This window comes from Anolis sagrei, chromosome 3 (genome assembly GCF_037176765.1).
Source record: "Anolis sagrei isolate rAnoSag1 chromosome 3, rAnoSag1.mat, whole genome shotgun sequence".
Classification (NCBI taxonomy): domain Eukaryota; kingdom Metazoa; phylum Chordata; class Lepidosauria; order Squamata; family Dactyloidae; genus Anolis; species Anolis sagrei.
The window spans coordinates 16,306,509-16,329,963 of NC_090023.1; the positions used below are offsets into that span (position 1 = coordinate 16,306,509).

The following is a 23,455-nucleotide window of genomic DNA, read 5'->3' on the forward strand; positions in this document are numbered from 1 at the left end:
CTGTATCTCAGAATATCGAGGCAGAAAATCCCACAATATCTGCTTTGAACTGGGTTATCGGAGTCAACACTGCCATATATTCCAGTTCAAAGCAGATATTGTGGGATTTTCTGCCTTGATATTTTGTCATATAGGACTGTGTGGATGGGCCTAAAGTCAACTGGACAGCACATAAAATCATTGGAAGATATTGGCAAGCACATGATAGGATGAATTTTCAAGCACAGTAGCCCTTTAAGAAGGGATTGGCAAATTTCTAAGAAATATATGCAGGAGGTTTCATTTTCTTTTTTAAAGGCAATTCTATTTTTATTTCTTAGACAATTAAAATGAAATCTGCAGTGATCACAAATGGGCCTATATTGCCATGTAATGGAGTTTGAACTGTATTATATGGTCACTGTAGACCCATATATTGTTGGGTTATTGTTGGTTTTTTCGGGCTATATGGCCATGTTCTAGAGGCATTTTCTCCTGACGTTTCGCCTGCATCTATGGCAAGCATCCTCAGAGGTAGTGAGGTCTGTTGGAACTAGGAAAAAGGGTTTATATATCTGTGGAATGACCAGGGTGTTTGAACTGCATTATATGGCTGTGTAGATCCAGCCCAAGTATGTCAAATTTTGGAAGAATAGAGTTGGATAGGTTTTGTGCATCGTTTGTGGGCTTCCAAATAAAATGACTTATCTTCATAGGATTTTTACGTGGAATTGTTTTCTAAAATGTCGTGATAGTTTGGGTTTGTCATAGAAACTTTATTTTTCATAGCCTTAGGTCATCCTGATTCTAAACATCAAACCAAAATACCTATCAAAAACAGACTATAAAATTAGCATTGTAGCCGGAATGTCATTTACATTTATCAAACAGCAGCCATTCCTAAGAGCTAAACATACTAAAAATAGCATGCCCTCCAACATTTCACAGACAGAAACTGGAGTACATGTGTCCAAGTGTCATCAAAATATGACCAAGTTGGTAAAACATTATTAATGAGAAAGAACTTCCAGGCTACAAGTGGGTTTAGAAGTTTTCCTTTGCCTGACCCTATTGGAAAGATGCTATTCCTACCTTTTTCCTCCCTGCTGTTGAATTGTATTCAAATTGCTTTTGTACATTGAAGTTAGTTTTTGGTCACTGAAATTAGTTGAGGACAACTTGATGATGAAGAAGAAAAAGATGATGGTGATGGTGGTGGTGAAGGACTAAGTTCTAGGGTGTCTAAACTTGACAAAAAGGCCACTCACTGTGGGGCTTTCACTATCATAAATAGAAATGAGGTGTTAGGATATTCCATCCTTCTGTATTCAATGATACTGCTTTGGGTCACCATTTTTGGAGTAGAAAACAAGGGAGATGAATATCTGTAAATGCTTGCTGGTGCTTCTGCTGACTATTCCTTGCCTAAGAAAACCCTATGGGGTTACCATAAATCTACAGGTGGCTTGGAGGCATGTAGATATATCATTGTGTGGAATCAGATATTCACCTGCCTTGTACAAGTTTGTATCATCATCATCACCCTGTGTCACAGTGGGTTAAACCCTTGTGCAACAGGACTGAAGACCAACATGTCAGAAGTTCAATTCTGGGGAGAGTGCAGATGAGCTCCCTCTGTCAACTCCAGCTTCCCATGTGGGGACATGAGAGAAGCCTCCCAGAAGAATGGTAAAACATCAAAACATCTGGGTGTCCCTTGCAAACGGCCAATTTTCTCACACCGGAAGCAACTTGCAGTTTCTCAAGTTGCTCCTGACACACACACACACACACAAAATCATCACAACCACTCCCCACAACATGATAGTTGGTTTTTTTTCTGAATTCAGATTTCTTTTAAATGTCAAGGGTTATCTTTTAAAGAAATCTGTAAATGTTGGTAATTTATTTACACTCCAACTGAGACAAAGTTGGTGCGCTCTCTCTCTCATATACTGGCCAGAGTCAAATTGTATAGTCATTTCCACCAAAGACAAGACCTAACTCCATCCCACAAGAAATCAGGAAGCCAACACTATCCTACAATGTTCGCTTTTCTATGCAGTTCATCCCCAAATAGTGACAGTAAGTGAAATGGCATCACTGTGAGAGAGATTGCAGAGGAAAATTCCACCCACCTGACTCCTCCCTGCTTTCAACGTTTACTGGAATCATTGCATTCACCATAAAATAAACCATGCAATCAAGACACTGAAAATCCATCTTATGGTGATACCTTGATTAGACTAACCCAAAAACTCAATGTAGATCATGTTGGTGTTTGAAGCAAAAACTATTTGCTTTGAAAAGTGATGGTGTTGGCATCACAGCATCTCCATTTTTTGCTTGGGGGTGTTATGAAGACGTTTCAGATTAGATGGAGAATTATACTACCCTCCCATGTCTGCAGGTTGACTGAGAACAAAGGCAGTAAAACAGCCAATATGTTCTGCTGCCTCGTTTGAAGTTACTAAGTATAACCCCTCTTTGAGAATTGTGTTTGCCTCTCTACCCCCTTCAAGGGCTTTGGCTACTTTGCTACACGAATTCTGTCCGTTTCTTGGGGAAGTCTTTGTTCTGTCAGATTTTATCTTCTTTGCCTGTTGAAGAAACCAGAGAGCTCCAAATCTATCGTGACTATACAGCCACAGCTGATACAACTGTAAAAAGAAAGAAAACATCAGAGAGTGTATCTATGCTGTAGAATAAATGCAGTTTGACATCACTTTGACTGCCTTGACACAATGCTATGAAATCATGGGAACCGCCATTTTGCCGAAATGTGCTAGAGTCTTGCAAACAACAACTCCCATGATTCCATAGTTTTGAGCCATGGCCGTGAAAGTGTCAAACTACATTGATTTTACAGTGTGGATGCACCTTAAGGCCAAACTACATAGTTAACTTAGTTAAGCATATTCCTAGACCACCCCCTTCCCATCTTGATTTACTAGGTAGAAGACACTGTATGTAACAAAAATCTCTTCCAGTCTTCTGAGGGCCCATCCAGGAGCCTTTATCCCAGGAGCTCCTGCATCAAAATGGAGGGTGGCCAAACATTGTTCCCTGAAAACGCAGAAGCAAAAGCTACAAATGGCAAAAAATGCAAGATTTTCAGGTGCAGGAATATCCCAGTTCTGGTCCAAAAATGCGGATATTAAAATCTCTATATGTCCCCACACTCAGAAAATATGGAATTTTATGTGGGTTTGTTCCTGGGCTATACATGTCGTTTCCTGATTGGTTGTATCCTAAAAACATGCAACAGTTGACTAGAGGGTTAAAGTTTTATCCTGGCAAGAGAAACTTCATCCTCCATACATTTAATGAAGTTTGTGACACACAAACAAAGGTTTTGCCATTTAATCAACTTTCTCCATATTTTTTATGATAAGAGCAATGAGGAACAGACATGCATAACCCAGGAACAACACCTCATAGTTCCCAGGCACAAGTACACAGGCAAACTTGTCTGCACAGATGGCTATGCAGCCTCCATAATCTAGGAACCAAATGTATACAATTATTCACGTGCTCACACCTTTTTCCAGTGGACATCCTACAGTGGCCATCTTGGGGGCCACAAAATCTCCCAACAAAGCAGCAAGTGTGGACAACAGAGGCAGAAATCCCAGGGCCAACATGTGGACCTCTTCTCATGTCCCAGGGGGTTTTTGCCCCTGAATAGAACTGTCGGGGAAGTGCCCTGAGGCACAGTATGCTGTCATTTCCATCCCACTACCTCCAGCAATCTCTGGTGCAGCAATCAGAAGAAAATTCCCTATTGCAAGTCTTCCTATACTGGAGATTACTGGCACCATCATTTGCTTGCAGCACCTGCTACCCATCACACTATGGATCCACTTTAAATCTGATTGCTGCCTCCTGCAGAATCCCGGGGCTTGTGGTTTAAGGAGGAGCCTTTACCAGGCTCACTAAACTACAAACCCCAGAATTCTGCAGTAAGCAGAAACTGTATTTAAAGTGGATTCATTCACTCATGTGATAAAGCAGAAAGAAGGACTAAGGAACTTTTGAAATGTGGGCTATAATGCCACAGTCATGCATCCTGATATCATTGAGTTAGCCATCCGGTCTCACCTCATGTTACACCAGGCATGGGCAAACTTTGGTCCTCCAGATGTTTTGGATTTCAACTCCCACAATTCCTCACCGCCTCAGGCTCTTTCCTTTTCCTCCTCAGCCACTTAAGGAAAGGGAAGGGTCCTGAGGCTGTTAGGAATTGTGGGAGATGAAGTCCAAAACACCTGGAGGGCCCCAGTTTGCCCATGCCTGTGCTACACTATTAAAGTAGTCCTGACAGATGGCCAACTAGCCTCAGTTTAAAAAAAAAACCCAGAGAAGGAAACCCCACCATTCTCCAAAGCAGCATATGCCATTGTAAACATCTCTTCTCATCAAGAGGTTATGCCTAATGTTTACATGGAGTCTGTTTTCCCGTATATGTAGGAACTGTGGATGCATAACTCTTGGTCAGTGGTTCTCAACCTGAGGTTCCCAGATGTTTTTGGCCTACAACTCCCAGAAATCCCAGCCAGTTTACCAGCTGTTAGGATTTCTGGGAGTTGTAGGCCAAAACACCTGGGGACCCACAGGTTGAGAACACTGCTCTAGGTCATCCATATCTGCAATAGTGAATTCCACCCACGATTTCCATCTTGGAACCACGTTGTCAGAAAACTCCATTTTGAGCAGTAGCATTGACGTGGATGTATAAAGGAGAGTTCCTCCCCACCCCACCCAAATGTGTTTAGCAAACTGTTGATTGATTTGTGTTGCCATCTTTAAAGTATTGTGTATTTTCACTGTTCATCAGTGCTTGCACTTGCGTCTATATGTGAACAGAGGAGGGAAAATTTGGATGAAACGCTTCTGTTCATTTGATCACAGCAGAAGCAAGTCGGCAGCCCTGGAAAGGGATTTAAAAACAAAACAAGGCATTTCCTCATTCTGACAAGCGATTCTATATTTTAGGCTCCAGCTAACCCAGTTACAGTGAAAACAACAAAGAAACTTGTGGCGTTGGCACCTGAAAGATCAACAAATTTATTATGACTTGTTAGCTTTCATGCCACTCTTTAAGATGTTGCAATGGCATTGTAACAGTGCCCACTAGTGGCATCCCATTATAATCATCCTTTCTACAGTACTTTGCCATCACATTTCTAAATTAATATAAGTATTTTAGGCCTCTATATTGATTGAGGTGTCTATTCAAAATTGGGGAATGGTTAGCATCTTCCAAATTAGACAAATGGAGTGAAGAGTTGTGCCTCTGTGGTCTAGACACTGTCAACATGAAATATTTTGTTAGAATAGCAGTGGTGTCTGAACCTCACAGCCTGAATCTTATAGATCTATGTAGTCATGCTGGCAGAAACTGTACTACATATGGCATCCTATGAATACATGTGTGGGGGTATATCTCACTATGTAGATCCCCAGAGCCCTGGATTGTGCTTATAATATAGCATAAAATGGCAATTTCAAATACATATACACTGAAAGGAACAAGAGAAAGCCTAAACAATGGCCCAAATCCATTTGTTAGTCCCAACAACAGCTGACACATTGGATCAATGGGATTTGATAAATTAGACCCTGCATGCATTCCATTGATTCAAGTATCCATTGATTATGTAGACGTAATAAGAGTAATAATAAGAGTGGAAAAGCCACTGTCTTGCATCCTCAGCTTCCCAGCTGTTATGGTGGCTAAGAAACAGTAATCTCAATCAGGCAGACCCTGATTCTGGTTTTTTGCCTGCTGAGAATGGTAAACAACAGCCTTACGCAAACTAGTATAAGCTAACCACTCTAATCAAATTGCATCTATTTTGAAAAAAACATAGCTGCATTGGGTACTGAATCATTTCCAACCCAACTTCATTTAAAGCCCTCAGTGATATGGAGTCAGACTACAACAAGGACAATCTGTACTCATAAGTCATTACACATTGGACCATGGTGTATCAGTCATTCAACTCTCTATGACAACACAATGTTGTGATGTTACAGCAGTGCCTAGGTGAATAAAGAAATTGCAAAGTTACTCAATTCATTTTTGCACGTATATGAAGCCATTTATGAAGATATAAATCCCAAGCAGAATCTGTTTAGGAAAAAGTAAATCAGTGAATTAATGAAGTGAGTTTCTCAAGGTCTCAAGATACACAGCTCTATAAAACGAGGGTAATGGCAGTGGGTGAAAGGGACTATGAAAAGATTATGCAGAATGTTCAATGTATTGTCGAAGGCTTTCATGGCCGGAATCACTCAGTTCTTGTGGGTTTTTTCGGGCTATATGGCCATGTTCTAGAGGCATTTCTCCTGACGTTTCGCCTGCATCTATGGCAAGCATCCTCAGAGGGTCTGGTTGCAATTAGTACAATGGGTTTATATATCTGTGGAATGGTTGGGGTGGGGCAAGGAGCTCTTCCCTGCTGCAGTTAGGTGTGAATGTTAGCTAATCACCTTCATTAGCATTTGAAGGCCTGCCTGAGTCTGGGAAAATCTGTTGCTGGGAGTTGTTAATCTGTGCCTGGTTTCTTCCTCTCTGATGTTTAGCTGTTAAAATTTTAGAGTTTTTTAAAACTGGTAGCCAGATTTTGTTCATTTTCATGGTCTCTTCCTTTCTGTTGAAATTGTCCACATGCTTGTGGATTTCAATGGCTTCTCTGTGTAGTCTGACATGGTGGTTGTTGGTGTGGTCCAGCATTTCTGTGTTCTCAAATAATATGCTGTGTCCAGGCTGGTTCATCAGGTGCTCTGCTATGGCTGACTTCTCTGGTTGAAGTAGTCTGCAGTGCCTTTCATGTTCCTTGATGCGTGTCTGGGCGCTGCGTTTGGTGGTCCCTATGTAGACTTGTCCACAGCTGCATGGTATACGGTAGACTCCTGCAGAGGTGAGAGGATCCCTCTTGTCCTTTGCTGAACGTAGCATTTGTTGGATTTTCTTGGTGGGTTTGTAGATTGTTTGTATGTTGTGTTTCCTCATCAGCTTCCCTATGCGGTCAGTGGTTCCCTTGATGTATGGCAGGAACACTTTTCCTCGGGGTGGATCTTCATCTTTACTCTCGTGGTTTGTTCTTGGTCTTGCAGCTCTTCTGATGTCTGAGGTGGAGTATCCATTGGCCTGGAGAGCCCAGTTGAGGTGGTTCAGTTCATCTTGGAGGAGGTGGGGTTCGCAGATTCTTTTTGCACGGTCTGCCAAGGCTTTGATGGTGCTTCTTTTTTGACTTGGGTGATGGTTGGAGTTTTTATGTAGATATCTATCTGTGTGTGTGGGTTTTCTGTAGACGGTGTGACCCAATTGTTGATCTGGTTTGCGGATGACTAGGACATCTAGAAAAGGCAGTCTTCCTTCATTTTCTTTTTCCATGGTGAACTGGATGTTTGGATGGATGCTGTTAAGATGGTCCAGGAACCTGTTGAGTTCTTCATCTCCATGGCTCCAAATGGTGAAGGTGTCATCCACATATCTGAACCCTATCGTGGGCTTTTTCGTTGCTGTCTCCAGGGCTTGTTCTTCAAAGTGTTCCATGTAGAAGTTAGCTATGACTGGGCTGAGAGGGCTCCCCATAGCTACTCCATCTTTCTGTTCGTAGAATTCATTGTCCCACTGAAAGTAACTGGTGGTGAGGCAATGGTGAAACAGAGCCGTGATGTCTTCTGGGAACCTCTGGTTGATGAGTGCCATGGTGTCTGCTACCGGGACCATGGTAAATAGAGATACCACATCGAAGCTGATCAGTTTGTCGTTTGTATTTAGCTTGAGATTGCTGATTTTTTCTATGAAGTGGGCTGAGTCCTTGATGTAGTGTGTAGTGAGCCCAATATGGCTTTGTAACTGTGCAGCAAGAAATTTTGCTAGGTCGTAAGTGGGGGATCCAATGGCACTCACGATGGGTCTGAGTGGGGTGGAGTCCTTATGGATTTTTGGGAGTCCATAAAGCCTGGGTGGATGGGCTTCCGATTTACATAGCTGCTGTCGTATGTCAAAGTTTATTGAGGAGTTCTTAATCAGGGTGTTGGTTTTCCTGGTTATTTTGGCAGTTGGGTCTTGCTTGAGTTTTTTGTATATAGTAGGGTCCAGGAGTTTTCTGATCTTCTCCTTGTATTGCTCCGTATGCATGATGACTGTGGCATTCCCCTTGTCTGCTGGCAGAATGAGGATATCAGGATCTGAATTTAGGTCTCGAATGGCTTCTCTTTCCTTCCTAGTAATGTTACTGGAGGGGAGTTTTGCCTTTTTCAGGATCCTTGCTGCTTCCGCTCGTACTTCTTCTGCTTCTTCCTCTGGTAGGCGGTAAATTGCTGATTCGACATTGGCAATGATGTTTTCTACTGGGATCCTGGTGGCGGTTACAGCAAAGTTTCCTCCTTTCGCTAGTATGGATACTTGGTCTTCAGAGAGTTGTCTGTCTGTCAGGTTGATGATGGTCCGTGATGTATCCAGTTCTGGTTTCGGCTGTTGCTTTTGGCGTTTGTGGAATTTTTGTTTTTGTCTGTTGGTGTGGACAACCATGTTCTTCTCCATTTTCCTGTAAGTGAGATTGTCTATTTTGTCCCAGTCCTGGGAATTCATCTTCTGGCTGATATTGATATGGAGATGCAGTAGTTCCTTGTCTGTGTTTGCGAGTTCTTTGCGGATGGTGTGGATTCTCTCTCTTAAGAGGTTGCGTTCCAGGCGGTCATAGATCCGGTGAGCCTGTGGTGTTTTGAAAGTCCTTTTGGCTGCGAGGAATTGTGGGATGGTATCTGTGTCTCTGCAGCGTAGAAGGAAAGTCAGGGAGCACAATAGATGTGCTTTCCTGGTCCTTAGTTTCTCCAATTTCCGTGTGTCTTGGAACAGTTTCTCCCCGTAGAGATGTTCAATGTATTGTCGAAGGCTTTCATGGCCGGAATCACTCAGTTCTTGTGGGTTTTTTCGGGCTATATGGCCATGTTCTAGAGGCATTTCTCCTGACGTTTCGCCTGCATCTATGGCAAGCATCCTCAGAGGGTCTGGTTGCAATTAGTACAATGGGTTTATATATCTGTGGAATGGTTGGGGTGGGGCAAGGAGCTCTTCCCTGCTGCAGTTAGGTGTGAATGTTAGCTAATCACCTTCATTAGCATTTGAAGGCCTGCCTGAGTCTGGGAAAATCTGTTGCTGGGAGTTGTTAATCTGTGCCTGGTTTCTTCCTCTCTGATGTTTAGCTGTTAAAATTTTAGAGTTTTTTAAAACTGGTAGCCAGATTTTGTTCATTTTCATGGTCTCTTCCTTTCTGTTGAAATTGTCCACATGCTTGTGGATTTCAATGGCTTCTCTGTGTAGTCTGACATGGTGGTTGTTGGTGTGGTCCAGCATTTCTGTGTTCTCAAATAATATGCTGTGTCCAGGCTGGTTCATCAGGTGCTCTGCTATGGCTGACTTCTCTGGTTGAAGTAGTCTGCAGTGCCTTTCATGTTCCTTGATGCGTGTCTGGGCGCTGCGTTTGGTGGTCCCTATGTAGACTTGTCCACAGCTGCATGGTATACGGTAGACTCCTGCAGAGGTGAGAGGATCCCTCTTGTCCTTTGCTGAACGTAGCATTTGTTGGATTTTCTTGGTGGGTTTGTAGATTGTTTGTATGTTGTGTTTCCTCATCAGCTTCCCTATGCGGTCAGTGGTTCCCTTGATGTATGGCAGGAACACTTTTCCTCGGGGTGGATCTTCATCTTTACTCTCGTGGTTTGTTCTTGGTCTTGCAGCTCTTCTGATGTCTGAGGTGGAGTATCCATTGGCCTGGAGAGCCCAGTTGAGGTGGTTCAGTTCATCTTGGAGGAGGTGGGGTTCGCAGATTCTTTTTGCACGGTCTGCCAAGGCTTTGATGGTGCTTCTTTTTTGACTTGGGTGATGGTTGGAGTTTTTATGTAGATATCTATCTGTGTGTGTGGGTTTTCTGTAGACGGTGTGACCCAGTTGTTGATCTGGTTTGCGGATGACTAGGACATCTAGAAAAGGCAGTCTTCCTTCATTTTCTTTTTCCATGGTGAACTGGATGTTTGGATGGATGCTGTTAAGATGGTCCAGGAACCTGTTGAGTTCTTCATCTCCATGGCCCCAAATGGTGAAGGTGTCATCCACATATCTGAACCATATCGTGGGCTTTTTCGTTGCTGTCTCCAGGGCTTGTTCTTCAAAGTGTTCCATGTAGAAGTTAGCTATGACTGGGCTGAGAGGGCTCCCCATAGCTACTCCATCTTTCTGTTCGTAGAATTCATTGTCCCACTGAAAGTAACTGGTGGTGAGGCAATGGTGAAACAGAGCCGTGATGTCTTCTGGGAACCTCTGGTTGATGAGTGCCATGGTGTCTGCTACCGGGACCATGGTAAATAGAGATACCACATCGAAGCTGATCAGTTTGTCGTTTGTATTTAGCTTGAGATTGCAGTTGACTTGCAGTTTCTCAAGTCACTCCTGACATGAAAAAAAGATAATTGAAGTAGAGACTGCAGTTCAGTTGCTTCATTTAAGACTAACCAATAAGGTTTCATCAATGTTCATGCATCTAATGCAGCCATATAAAAGTCAAAGCTGAAGTGTGCAGCATCGAAGGTAAATATTGTATGGTACACAAAATGTATGCTAATGTAAAAACATGACTTCAAATCATAAAAAGTTAAGCAGCAGAACCCAAAAATAAGCTCTTCTTCCATATGTGTAAGATATCTAACCCATGTAGACATTTTTTTGGAGATTCCAGAAACCAAAGCAAAACATCAATATGTTTTTTGATGAAATCCATTATTTTAAAATGGGGTGGGACAAAACTCTCTGACATTTGTCTTAAAGGTGTTGTGATAATAATTGCTGAGCTTGGGTGTGAAAAATACTTGGATGCTTGACATGAAGTCTAGGCCTCAAAAGACAAAGAAATCCAGTTGCAGGGAACTGGGGAAAATAAATTTCCAACGTAAGCTTTCATGGACTTTCAAAGGGTGCATTTATTTATTTATTTATTTACTTATTGAGCGTATTTGTACCCTGCCTTTCTCTGCATCATGGACCCAAGGCAGTTTACAGTATACCCAGCATATAAAATCCATCAAACAGAAATATATAAACAGGAGAAACCATAATAAAACATCAAACAAGGTTCAACTGGATACTGTTTTGTCTTTTTGTGCTAAAGCAGTATGCACAGTTCTCTCTTTGAACACTTCTCTACATCAAGTTCCAGGCAACACTTCATAGATATGATGAAATACCTCTCAAAAGCTCAGGCCACAATAAATTCCTTGTTCTTCTAAAATGTCAGAGGATTCTTACTGAACCAAAGATTCAGAGAGGACCTCATGGGCCATTGAGTCTATCCCACTGCTCAATGCTGGACATCCAGCTAAAGCAGTGTTTCTCAACCTGGGGGTCAGGACTCCTGGGGGGGGGGGTATTTATTTCTCGTGTCAGGGCAGCCAGTCAAATATATTACATTTCTAACAGAACAAAGCAAACAAACAGAGAAAATAAAAAATGTGTGAGTTTGGTAGTTGATTAAATGTCCTTTGACCAGTAGTTGACCACTTGGAGTGCTTCTGGTGTTGCTGCAAGAAGGTCCTCCATTGTGCATGTGGCTGGGCTCAGGTTGCATTGCAGCAGGTGGTCTGTGGTTTGCTCCTCTCAGCACTCGCATGTCGAGGATTCCACTTTGTAGCCCCATTTCTGAAGGCTGGCTCTGCATCTTGTGGTGCCAGAGCGCAGTCTGTTCAGTGTCTTCCACGTCACCCAGTCTTCTGTGTGCCCAGGGGGAGTCTCTCATTTGGTATCAGCCATTGGTTGAGGTGCTGGGTTTGAGCCTGCCACTTTTGGACTCTCGCTTGCTGAGGTGTTCCGGCGAGTGTCTCTGTAGATCTTAGAAAATTATGTCTGGATTTAAGTCATTGACGTGCTGGCTGTACCCAAACAGGGGATGAGCTGGAGATGTCTCTGCCCTGGTCCTTTCACTATTGGCTGCTACTTCCCTGCGGATGTCAGGTGGTGCGATACCGGCTAGACAGTGTAATTTCTCCAGTGGTGTATTTATTTATTTATTTATTTATTTATTTCATCTACTTATACCCCGCCCTTCTCACCCCGGGGGGGGGGGGGGGGGACTCAGGGCGGCTTACAAAGGAGGCACAATTAGATGCCCAAATCACACAACAAACAATACAAAATATAACAGTTCAACAATTAAAATGAAACATCAATACCTATTAAAATCATAAAAACTATCTCATGTCAGAGTCCATATATCAGAGTCCATATATCCATTCCATTCCATTGTCCTTGTCTATCGATAGGTCCTTTAATCAGTTGTCAGCATGGCCAAAAGCTTGGTCCCACATCCAGGTCTTTAGTTTTTTCCTAAACGCTAGAAGGGAAGTCGTCGATCTGATCTCCCCGGGGAGTGAGTTCCACAGGTGGGGGGCCACCACTGAGAAGGCCCTGCTCCTCGTCCCCGCCAGTCTCACTTGTGCCACTGGCGGGGTCGAGAGCAGGGCCTCCCCAGAAGATCTTAAACTTCAAGGTGGGATGTAGAGGGAGATCCGTTCGGACAGATACACTGGGCCGGAACTGTATAGGGTTTTGTAGGTCAAAACCAGCACTTTGAATTGTGCTCGGAATTGGATCGGCAGCCAGTGGAGCTGACGCAACAGGGGGGTGGTGTGCTCCCTGTACGCCACTCCGGTGAGCAATCTGGCTGCTTCTCGCTGGACTAGTTGAAGTTTCCGAGCAGTCTTCAAAGGCAACCCCACGTAGAGTGCGTTGCAGTAATCCAACCGGGATGTGACAAGAACGTGGACCACCGTGGCCAGATCCGACTTCCCAAGGTACGGGCGCAGCTGGCGCACAAGTTTTAATTGTGCGAAAGCTCTCCCGGCCACCGCTGAGACCTGGGGCTCCAGGCTCAGCGATGAGTCCAGGATCACTCCCAAGCTGCGAACCTGTGTCTTCAGGGGGAGTGTAACCCCGTCTAACACAGGCTGTAACCCTATACCCTGTTCGGCCTTCCGACTGACCAGTAGGACCTCTGTGTAGGGCGTAGACATCCCGTGATAATGCGGCATGTCTCATTAAGAGCCACATCCACTATTTTAGTGTGGTGAGATGCGTTCCCTGGGGGGTTGTGAGGGGGTTTCAGAGGGGTTGCCAAAGATGATCAGAAAACATATATTTGGCAGAGAAGATTGAAGATCTCTCTGCCTGTCCTTCTCTTCCTTTTTGGAATCAGATGGCAAATCCTCCCAAAAGCCTTCCTCTGCTGTGATTAGCTGGCCTCTCAGCCAAGGGGAGGGCTGTTTCTGAGACTCCAAATGGGGAGGGGAGAGCAGGCATATTCGGCACATGGCAGCATAGTGCGCATATGTGGGCGAAGTAGAGCATGCAAGTCTGGAGAGAGGTTGGCACCAGTGAGTCCCTTCAAGCCATGGGGGTTCTGTGTGGAAAGTTTGGCCCAATTCTATCATTGGTAGGGTTCAGAATGCTCTTTGATTGTAGGTGAACTATAAATCCCAGCAACTACAACTCCAAAAATATCAAGGTCTATTTTCTCCAACCTCCACCAGTGTTCACATTTGGGCATACTGTATATTTGTGTCAAGTTTGGTCCAGTTTTTGTTCACAGTGCTCTCTGGATACAGGTGAACTACAACTCCAAAACTCAAGATCAATGCCCACCAAACCCTTCCAGTATTTTCTGTTTGTCATGGGAATTCTGTGTGCCAAGATTGGTTCAATTCAGAATGCTCTTTGGTTGTAGGTTAACTGTAAATCCCAGCAACTACAACTCCCAAATGACAAAATCAATACCCCCCCCCCCCCCCCCAACCCCACCAGTATTATTTTTGGGCGTTTCAGGGAATTGTGCCAAATTTGGTCCAGTGAATGAAAATACATCCTGTATATCAGATATTTACATTACAATTCATAACAGTAGCAAAATTACAGTTATGAAGTAGCAACAAAAATAATTTTATGATTGGGGGTCAGCACAACATGAGGAACTTTATTACGGGGTCATGATATTAGGAAGGTTGTGAAACACTGAGCTAAAGCATCCCCTGCAAACAGCTCTTTTTGAAGACTTCAAGAGAAAGCAACACTGCCCCCTCTCCAAGCAATTTGTCCAATTGCCATATTGCTCTTACTTTCAAAAAGTTCCTTTTAATGTTCAATCAAAATCTACTCTTGTGCACTTTAAAACCACTAGACTTGTTTTGTTGTAACAGACTAACATTGTGGTTGAAGAAATACAATGTTTTAGCAAAGTCCACATACTCATTTACACACATTTATCTATTTTAGATATTGTGACAGCATGTGTTTCTTTTTTTTTAAAAAAAAAAAATCTGTAGTGATGTTATCAATGAGGACACATAGACTCCTCCCCGTATCTTTCAGGAAATAATAGGATTAGTATTTTTCAGCTGGCCGGCATCCATAGTGCATTGGGAGTTTATTTTGTTGTTATCCAACACATTAAAAGAGTACTAAGCTGGAAAGGGCTGTTTTAATCTACTGTCGGTTCTACACTTGAATAGCATATGTTTGGCTAGCAATGAATTATTACACCAGCCTAATAGATTTTTTTTAGCCAACCTGACCTGGTTCTATATATCTGGTGGAGTTCTCTCAAAATAGAGAGGATCAGCTAGCAAGAACAATCTTCAATATTTACATCTGATCTTTATACTTCATACACAGAGGCCAAGAATATCCTAGATTGCCGAGGAATAAAAGAAAGGATGCCTGCAGAAATGGGAATTTTTCTCTGTAGATGTTGGCAAGAGTCAATCACAAGGCAAAGTTGTTCTCTCCCATAATAAGGCCCAAGTAACTACCGGAAAACCTGAGATAAATTTACCAGCTTCTTCTGGCTGTATATTCCTTCCTTCCTTCCTTTCTCTCTCCCTTCCTTCCTTCCTTCCTTCCTTCCTTCCTTCCTTCCTTCCTTCCTTCCTTCAAAAAACAGACACTCCCACCTCCCATCCTCCACACTCATCATGACAGATAGAGCTAATCTGAATACATCAGAGAAAAAGCAAACTATGTTGTAACCAGACAGACAAACAAGTAAATAGTATGTCCTCCTGTCTGGGATTCATTTTTTAAAATGGCATTCATAAGATGCAAGGAAATAGTGTCTACATGATAAAGCAACTATGTCCTGGAGAACAAGTCCAATGAGGAGCAGCTTAAAGAGTTCGGCAGGTTTAGCTTGCAGAAGATAAGGCTAAGAGAAGACATGATAGCCATATATAAATATATGAGGGAAAATCATAGGGAAGAGGGAGCAGGCTTGTTTTCTGCTGCCCTGGAGACTAGGACACAAAACAAAAGCTTCAAATTGCAGGAATGAAGATTCCACCTGAGCATTAGGAAGAACTTTGTAACTGTAAGAGTTGTTCAGCAGTGGAACTCTCTGCCCTGGAGTGTAGTGGAGGCTCCTTCTTTGGGGGCTTTTAAGCAGAGGCTGGATGGCCATCTGTCAGGGCTGCTTTGAATGTGATTTTCCTGCCTCTTATTTATTTATTTATTTACTTCATTTCTATCCTGCTCTTCTCACCCCTCAGGGGACTCAGAGCGGCATACATCATACATCTAGACAAAAATTCAGTGCCTCATTATACAATAACCATACAAAACATAACATAAAATCACTAGAAACAATAAGCATATAAATCCCATTTAAAACTGTTAAACATATTAAACCGTAATAATGCCACAAACAAATAACACATTGTACCAAGACACACATTGTACCAATGTGTGTCTTGGCAGGGGATTGGACTTGATGGCCCACAAGGTCTCTTCCAACTCTGTGGCTCTATCATTCAATGATTCCTGAATCATAGAATAATAGAGTTGGAAGAAATCTCATTGTTTCATTGTGAGGATGTACCTCCTTTTTCCCGTTTCCCGTTGTCAGCCCTGTGAGCGTTAAAGGGAAGGCTACATGAAGTGGCTAACCACCTTGAATGCAGTAGATCGAATCCAATTTCAAAAGCAATGCAGGGTCTAGTCTGGTACATATTAGGACAAAAGATGACCAGGGAATATCAGGAATCTCCAGGTAGCATTAAGCAAAAGTCTACTCTAAAAGCCCAGGGCTGACAGATCATCATCATCGTCATCTTTTATTTATATCCTACCATCATCTCCCAGATGGACTTGGAGCAGCTCACAAAACACTCAAGGTGTGACATGTAAAATACAACAAGTGCAAAACAAAACATATGAATAGACAACAAAAAATCAACAGTTAAAGTTTACCATACTAGGTTGTTGTGAGTTTTCTGGGCTGTATGACCCTGTTTCAGAAGTATTCTCTCCTGACGTTTCACCTGCATCTATGGCAGGCATCCTCAGAGGTTGTGAGGACCTCACAACCTCTGAGGATGCCTGCCATGGATGCAGACAAAACATCAGGAAAGAATACATCTGGAACATGGCCATACAGTCTGGAAAGCTCACAACAACCAGTGATTCTGGCTATGAAAGCCTTCGACATTACATTACCATACGAGATTAGATACAAGGGTCCCATTCAGGAAACAAAGGCTTGCAAACCCTTAAAATATAACTTCCACTATGCACATGCATATGCATACACACAAACACATCGCAGAAGAGAAGCATTTTCGGTTGACCTACGAATGTAGTTTATCACTCTTGCCAGTCCGATCAGGGATTTGATGCCCTAAAATCCTTCAGCCGCTAAGCACCAAATGCACACTTTAACAGGCTCTAGTTTAGACCTTTTTAATGACCAGCCATTTGAGAATACTGAAAAGGAATGGAGGGGATATAAACTATGATACTTCCACTGGCAAATTAATAAAGGAAAATAAAGCTGGTGAAGCAACCATCAGATTATTTATCAGGAGCTGTGAATGTCCAAATGTAAATGGTTAACTCATGCTAGAAACTATGCCTGTATCTTGCTATTTCTCATACTGCTAAGGCATTGCTGTCTGTGTTTGCTGTTTTATCTCCATCCTTACATTCAAAGCTGATAAATATCATAGTGTAAAACTGTCTGCTACAACCATTATAAAAGTTCAAGATCATTCCTACTTAGGCATTATTATGTGGCTTAAAAAAACCCAACCACATTCATTCTAGTCCAGAATGTATTTTTATGTTCGACTAAATTGTAAGACAATTATATAAAAGGTCATTTGGGAAATGTCACATCAATCATAAAAAAAGACATGTAGCATTTTTCTGCATAACCATTTTGCTTTAAAAAAAAAAAGCAAGAGCAGCAATGCTGCGATGAGAATGCTTGTGTTGAGTAGATAACTTTTCCATTGGGCTAGATTATGTTCCAGAAATAGGCATTGATGGTTGGTGATCACTAGCTCTTCCATGAAAACATTGAAGAAAAAAGTATAGACATTGAAGAAAAAACATTTTAAACCTGGGATGGGGCAAAGTGTTTTGCCATCCAAGGTTGCATCAATAAATGATACCAGCACCTCAAGTGAAAGTCAGCCAATACAACCATATCAAAAATCCACAAAAGAGCAATGAACAAAAATACATCATGCAAGCGCTCAAAGCTCCACTGGCTTCTCCATCAGCTAAGTTAGGTAAAGGCAAACCCAGGCCCAGGGGCTAGATGCAGACCCTTGGGCTTTTTTTTTCAGGCTCTCCTCTCTCACACCATCTTATCCTTCCTTTCTTCTCTCTTTCCTTCCTCTTTCCCTCCCCCTTTCTCCCTCCCTCCTTCCTTCCCATATACCATTTCATCCATCCTTCTTTCCCTCTTTCCTCCCTCCTTCCCTTTCTGTCTTTCTCCTTTTGTCCATCCTTCCTTCCTTCCCTTTTGTCTTTCCTTCCTTCTCTCTTTCCTTCCTCCCTCCCCTTTCCTCTCCATTCCCTTCCACTCTGCCACCCTTCCTTCCTTTTCTTCATCCCTTTCTTTCTTCCTTTCTTCTCTTTTTACTTCCTCATTTCCTTCTGGGGGATGCTTGGCTGGGAGAAGAGAAGGTAGACAGGGAACATGAGAACCATGTTTCAAGATATAAAATGGTGTCCCATTGAGGAGGAGAAGGGGAAAACTGACTTTCTGCTGTTCTGGAGACCAGGGCACAAAGGAGCAAGGGTTTCAAATGGCAGGGAAAGAGATTCAACTGAAAAGATTTGGAAGAACTTCCTGACAGTAAGAGCTGTTGGAGAGTGGCATAGGATGCCTCGGAGTGTTGTGGAGTCTGCTTCTCTGGAGGCTTTTCCGCAGAGGCTGTATATCAAAAGTGCATTGATTGTGCCTTCTTGCATGGCAGGGGTTGGACTGGATGGCTTCTTGGGGTCTCTTCCAGCTCTAGGATTCTAGGATTATATATCAGGAGTAGGCAATATGAGAGTCTAATGGATACACTTTTTCTCTCCTGTCCACCATTTCATCCTGAGGAAGGCTAACCCTTTTGGGATTCAAACGGTTCCTCTCTTTCCTTCACTTTCTGCCTCTGAAAGAGAAGAGGACGGGTAGGAAAGGGCAGGGAGGGGACTTGGGGAGAACATCTTCCCTCCCGGCTTGCCCACCCTGCCCACCCTACTCCGGCCTGCCATGTGGCCCCCAAGTTAGAAAATTTGCCCATGCCTGAGCTGAATCATTGTAATAAATCAGTAAAAAAAAACCATCCCTGGCTATGAAATTACAACAACAACAACAACAACAACAACAACAACACAACAACAACAACAACAATGTAAACAATTATTATTTTGCTATGGTTCTATTAAACCCAAACCTTTTATGTGTCGTAGGTACTGAACCCTTCCTAACAGTAGGATGAGCCCTACTTCAATCATCTAGAACCCAGACACCAATGTTTTGTAGCTGCCCGTTAGCCGGACTCAGCTGTGGAGGGTGCAAGCTGCTATGAAAAGCTATGGCTAAGGGAACTGGTATGGCTAGATTGTCTGTAGGATTTCTTCCCTTAGCCTGCATATTTCCATTTTTAAAAAGAGTATCGTCCATGAATGTTCGGTAGTCTCTCCTCACAAATATTTGTCTCCACAAACAGTGGGACTGCAGAGATTCTTACGGAATAGGGAGGTGAAAGAGTACCAAAGGATACATTAAAAATAATAATGCCAGCAAGAGGATGCAATGCCTGCTCAGGAGACCAAAGTCAATACTTGAGTCAATCAAGATAAATAGAAATGTAACCACCCAACCCCTGCTTGGTCTTTTTAGACATCACTTTTATTCATATATCCCTGATTGAGAAGAACTGTTTCACTGGGAAGCTTTTATTTAGATACTTTTCCAAAAGGATTTCCATTGTGATTGTCAGGATAACATCAAGTAGCTTACAGCATTGATCTCAACATGAGAAAGGCAAAAAGAGCAGATGACAGATAAATTGTGGTTGCGACTCAATACCACTTTTTAAACTTTGGGAACCAAGGTGATCTAGTAAGTGGTGAACCTCAAAGCGTAGAGAAATTGGGCTTAAATTTGGTGTCAGTCTTTATTTGTCAATAGTCCATTGATATGTGTAGGAAGAAGTTTTTGGATACTATGATTAAAGGCTATCAATGTTTTGGGGCTGGGAATGACACAATGCATGTAGCACCACAGTTTGACAGTGAACAAGCAATCAAATAGCATTGATCGTATACTGCGTAGATGAGGAAACTCAATGAAGACCACATCTTCTGTGGTCCCATGTATGTCCAGAGGAGGGCAACCATGATGTAAAAGGTCTTGATATGAAATCCCAAGAGGAATGGTCAGTTGATCATGGATAAGAAAGGTGATATGATATCCATCTTGAAATATCCCAAAGAATATTATGCAGATGAGGGATCAAGTTTGTTTTATGTGCTTCAGAGACTAGGACACAAACTAGCAGGTCCAAATTACAGGGAAAAGATTGCACCTAAACATCATGAAAGACATGGAGTTCCCGGTGGTGCAGCAGGTTAAACTGCTGATCTGCTGAACTTGCTAACCAAAAAGTCAAAGGTTCAAATCCGGGGAATAGGGGTGAGCTGCAGTTAGCTCCAGCTTCTGCCAATCTAGCAGTTCAAAAACATACAAATGTAAGTAGATCAATAGGTAGCGTTCTGGAAGGAAGGTAATGGAGCTCCATGCAGTCATGACCTTGGAGGTGTCTACGGACAACGCTGGCTCTTCAGCTTAAAAATGGAGATGAGTACCACCCCCCAGAGTCGGACACAACTAGACTTAATGTCCGGGGAAACCTTAACCTTTACTTATCATGAAAGATTTCCCAATTGTAATTGAATTGAATTTCAATGCAAAAATTGAATGTGATTTTTCTGCTTCTTGGCAAGGGGTTGGACTGGATGGCCCACAAGGTTTCTTCTAACTCTATGATTCTATGGGAAGTTGTTTGGCAGTGGAACAGATTACTCCAGAAAGTAGTAGACTCTCATTCTTTGGGGTTCTAGAAAGAGATTTTGGTTCGTCATCTGTTAAGAACAATTTAGCTGTGAATTTCTGTATGGCAGAGCATTGGGCAAAATGACCCTTGCAGTCCATTCCAGTTCCACAATTCTATGATTCCTGCTATGAGATCAATCACTGCCAATCATTATTTTGGCAGACAGCAGTGTTGGCACTCCTCGGCTCTGGAAATAAACACTTTTGATATATTCCTGCTTCAGGGTTCAGTGATGTTTTTTCCCCAATATTTAACCCAAGGTCACCCCTGCTTTCATTACAGAATAATTGCAGTGCCCTAAATTGTATTATTGCTACAACCCACTGTTGATGGTTTGCATGAATAAGTTTATCTGCAGTGACTAGTGAGAGCTAGGTTTGCAACCACCTGGAGGTGCATGGTGCAGTAGTCTTGGCACAGCAGTTAAAGCATATACTCCTATGAGAGTTTGTGGTCATTGCATCGATGGACAAGATGTTCCTGCTGATCTAGATTTCCATCTGTTGATAAAATCTCAAAGAGTTGTGCACTACCTCCATGGTGTCATGGGTTATGCTCTCCACAAAATATGCGGTGCAAAGTTATGCAACTGCACAAAAAAATGGAAAAAGCAGAGCGTCTCAATGAAGAATCCAAAATCCAATCCAAACACATGAGGTGGGGTAGGAAGTTATGTCTGAAAAATCCTTGTTATCTAACATCAAATAATAACCACGCTTTCTGATTTTGAAGATGTGGATTTGGAATTGTGAATTCACCTGTAAGCATGCGGCACACAAGTAGAAAGTCTCCCTTCCCCATTCTTTACCCACCAGTCTGCATGCGCAACAGGATGATTTTGTTGTCTTCTCTAAATCCTTAGCATACGCTTTGATTATTGGGGGGTTATGGTTAGTCTTTCTTTAAGGATGGAAAGCTGGGAACATCTGCATCTCAGTTGTGACATGCAAATATCCCCAGATTTCCATCCTTAAAGAAAGACCAATCAAAATCCTGCATTTCAAAATTTTACCTTGGCATTTTAATGATGATATTTTTAATTATCTTTTAACTTAATCAAGTTTGAATGTATGTATGTTAGTTTACTATTATGGAAGTCTTAGGATAGTGATTATTGTCTATTTGTGCACGTTTCTGTTTTTGTTTTTAATGTTGATCCGGTCAATGGACTAATCAATAAACTTTGCTTTGCACCAATCAGAATCTGTAATAATCAAGTGTCAGTGTCAGGCCATCAAATGCTAATCAAGGTGGCCAATTGAAACATTCACACCTAGCTCCAACAGACAAGAGTTCTTTCTCCCACCCTGGACCTACCACAGATACATAAACCCCATTTACCTAGTTTCCAAGAGATCTCACAACCTCTGAGGATGCCTACCATAGATGCAGGCAAAACGTCAGGAGAGAATGCTTCTAGAACATGGCCATACAGCCTGAGAAACCTACAACAACCCACTTGTGAAGCAGTTGGCATGGGTTACAAAGAGCTGGGCTGATAGATGCAACAACAGGATAGCGAAAGAGCAGAAAGAACCACAAAACCTTACTCAAACCCAGCAGCCCTACCAGTCTAAGGTCCCATCTATGTCATCTCTTTCCACCTCAAGAGAAAAGGCATGAGAATTTCAACTGATCTCCCCAATGAGATGTGACTGATTACTCCTCTCAGTTAAAACCAGCACAAAAAACACATGAGCTAAACAACTAACCCACAGTCCATTCTCCCTCTGCTTCCTGCTCGCCTAACTTTGTCCCTTTCCTTGCAGGAGCTCTCCTACTCCTGACAGCTTCCCTTTGTATTGGGTGCTGTCCATGGTGCTGAACAGCCTGAATGGGGTGAGCCCAGGCAAAGAACGGAGGCTGGCATCTCCAAGGGGTGGAAAGGGGGCGTTTGGGAATCCATGACAACTAGTGTGCGCCTGTGTGTGCTGGAGAACAATCTAAGCTTGTGCTTGGCATGGCTGTTTGCCTTATTATACACTCTTATAGACCCTTTAAATGCCTATATACTCCTACATACAGTTTACAGGGTTATAGGTCCTTTGTATGTCCATACACTAAATACATTATAGATCCTTATGGACCTTCTGTTTACCCATTTACTCATTATACAGTCTTCTATATGCCCATATAAAGGTTTAGGGACCAGGTTGCTGTGAGTTTCCCAGGCTGTATGGCCATGTCCCTGTAGCATTTTCTCCTGACATTTTGCCCACATCTATGGCAGGCATTCTCAGAGGTTGAGGGTTCTGTTGGAAACTAGGCAAGTTAGGCTTATATATCTGTGGAATGTCCAGGATGGGAGAAAGAACTCTTGTCTGCTTGAGGCAGGTGTGAATGTGGCAATTGGCCACCTATATTAGCATTTATGGCCTTGCAGCTTCAAAGCCTGGCTAGTTGCTGCCCGGGGGAATCATTTGTTGGGAAGTGTTAGGAGCCCCTGGTGGCGCAGTGGGTTAAAGCCCTGTGCCAGCAGGACTGAAGACCGACAGGTCGCAGCAGGCATGTAGCCAGGGGGGGGGCTCGGGGGGCTTCAGCCCCCCCCGAAATTCTCATGGTGGTTCGCGAAAAGGCCTTACTGGTGCATTTTTAAACTGTTATGTTTATTAATATCATGATTTGATCACCATTCTCAATATATCCCATATGCATGGGGGTATTGGGGTAATGATACAAAAGGTTTGCTAGGCTAGACCCTCTTTCACTCAGACTCAGCCCCCCCCCCGAAACTCAGCCCCCCCCCCGAACCCCCCCCTGAAAATTTTTTAGCCCCCCCCGAAACAAAATCCTGGCTACGGGCCTGGGTCGCAGGTTCGAATCTGGGGAGAGGCGGATGAGCTCCCTCTATCAGCTCCAGCTCCTCATGCGGGGACATGAGAGAAGCCTCCCACAAGGATGATAAAAACATCAAATCATCCGGGCGTCTCCTGGGCAACGTCCTTGCAGGTGGCCAATTCTCTCACACCAGAAGCGACTTGCAGTTTCTCAAGTCGCTCCTGACACGACTAATAATAATAATAGCTAG

General features: G+C 42.9%; 1 protein-coding gene across 3 annotated transcripts in view; it reads right to left on the bottom strand.

Annotated features, from left to right (window-relative positions):
• The window catches only part of GRM5 (glutamate metabotropic receptor 5), a 302,516-nt gene that overhangs the window by 260,677 nt on the left and 18,384 nt on the right, over positions 1-23,455 (bottom strand). The window lies entirely within an intron of this gene.